At 38.8% G+C, this 2454-nt stretch overlaps 1 pseudogene; it reads left to right on the top strand.

Moving 5' to 3' along the window:
* Positions 1–272: 272 nt before the first annotated feature.
* LOC103608475 lies at positions 273–612 on the top strand (annotated as a pseudogene).
* The last annotated feature ends 1842 nt before the right edge of the window (positions 613–2454 follow it).

A 2454-nucleotide genomic window follows, 5' to 3' on the forward strand; every position in this document is an offset into this window, starting at 1 on the left:
TTTTATAGGGCCCTTGTCATTGGATTTAGGGCCCACCTGGATAATCCAAGATAAAAATCTTGAGATCCTTAACCTAATTATGTTTATAAAGATCCTTTCCCCAAATAAGCTTACGTTCACAGCTTCCAATGTTTAGTGCATGAACACATATTTTTGAGGATCATCAATCAACCTGATACACATGTATATAAAATTGAGTAAGACTTTCTTGCTCCCAGGCCATCTTGGCGGCTGCTGTTGGTTGGGGACCATCCCGCACTTTTGGCAGGAAGATGGTGGTGGCAAAGACGACGAAAAAGTTGCTGGAGTTAACTCCAGGCTGCAGCTCGTTATGAAAAGTGGAAAGTATGTGCGGGGGTCCAAGAAGATTCTAAAGGTGATCCGACAAGGAAAAGCGACATTGGTCATCCTCGCCAACCACTGCCCAGCTTTGAGTAAACATGAACTAGAGCACTATGCCATATTAGCCAAAAATGGTGTCCACCACTGCAGTGGCAGTAATACTGAACTGGGCACAGCATGTGGGAAATACTAGGGAGTGTGCACACTGGCTGTCACTGATCCAAGTGATTCTGATATCACTAGAAGCATGCCAGAACAGACTGGTGAAAAGTTAATCATGCAAAATTTTTCTCTAATAAAGCTTGCCAGGGCTTGTTTTAAAAAAAAAAATTGAGTAAGAAAATATATTGTAACTAATGAGCCAGGTTTCTCACTGTCAAAGAAAGAAGTCACAAATAAGCAAGGGGGAAAGGCTAGAATGAACCCTGTGGTGCTGGATTAGAGTCACAGATACCAGCACAAACTTATATTTACATTAATATGTATACAGATACATACAATAGAAATGAATACAGAAAAATGTGTATACATGGGCTAGTATATATACTTATATTTCCTGCCTCTGTCCACCAATAGAAGCTGAAAACATTGATAGGTAGCAACACGTACACCTAGCACCCAGATCTTGGTTTCTAAATATCATTCTTCAATAAACAGAACAAGTGCTCCTTGAAGAAACAGCTGTTTCTTGGGCGAGGGCAGAGAAAATATGAGTCTGGAGTATCTTATGGTGCCAGAAAGTAAAGAAGTGTCCAGAACAAACAAATCTACAGAGACAGAAATTAGATTAGTGAATGCCTAGGGATGAGGCTGGGAATGGGGAATGACTGCACATAGAGATGAGGTTTCTTTTCAGGTGGTAGAAATACTGTACAATTAGACTGTTCTAATAGTGCACAACTGTAGATGTCCTAAAAATCATACTGATATCATGTACTTCCTGATCTGATGTGATGAGCCCACAAGTTGAACATGTGTGTACACTCAAGACAGGTAAAGGTTATGGTCTACAAATTATATCTCAACAAAGTTGATTAAGAAGAAAGTGCTAAAAAAAAAAAAAAAGGTGCGTGTCAAAGACACAAGGAACCATCAGAAAAAGCTCCCGGTGGCCAAAGTCGGAACAATCTGAGCATCAAATTAAATAATGATGATATTGGGGTATAACCCTCCCCCCAGATAAAACAAACGTTTATGACTCCCTACTGACAAACAGGGAAGGAGGGACAAATCTTTCTTATGGAAGAATGGCCAGTAGTACATGTAGAAGGAATGAGGGAAATACTAGGGTACCTACCTCCAAAAGTTCATGGAATATAGAATTAAAAGATAATACTAATCTTTCCATGAACTTTTTGAAGTATGCTTGTTGAAAATTACCATTAGAACACCATAATAGTACCTATTGTAAGCAAGATCCACTGATACATGCTAAATTAGTGGGTGAAACTTTTAGGATAAACAAGATATTTGCATAACCTCAAGCTGTCTCCTCCCAAATATTTATTAATTACTGCAGTGGTTTAACCTAAGCCTACAAAGACATTCACATTCCTTCCTCCAGGAGGTAGAGCTTAATTTATTTCCCTTTGCATGTGGGCCGGACTTAGTGACTTGCTTCTGGTGAATAGAGGATGGAAGGGAAACAGAAACTTCACAGAAGAGAAAACAGGCAGGCGTAACCTTAAAAGGTGGTTAAAGTTAATGTCACCAATAATGTCATGTTGATATCATGTACCTGCTGATATGATGTAATATATATGAAATCTAAAGCTGAATATGCCCCTACTCTAGGACCTGTCCATTCCATCGTAGATACACATGCAGCAAAAATGTGTTCACATTTTTTGCACCAAAAGACCTTTCAAAGAGTGTCTTTAGCAGCATTATTTACTATAGCTCAAATGCCCATCAACACTAGCATAAAAATTAAATTTTATTATATTCAGACGATGGAATACTAAAAGCTGAATATGCCCCTACTCTAGGACCTGTCCATTCCATCGTAGATACACATGCAGCAAAAATGTGTTCACATTTTTTGCACCAAAAAATGACACCTTTCAAAGAGTGTCTTTAGCAGCATTATTTACTATAGCCCAAATGCCCATC

The sequence above is a fragment of the Galeopterus variegatus genome, unplaced genomic scaffold, assembly GCF_000696425.1.
Source record: "Galeopterus variegatus unplaced genomic scaffold, G_variegatus-3.0.2 Scaffold8453, whole genome shotgun sequence".
In the NCBI taxonomy this organism is placed as follows: Eukaryota; Metazoa; Chordata; class Mammalia; order Dermoptera; family Cynocephalidae; genus Galeopterus; species Galeopterus variegatus.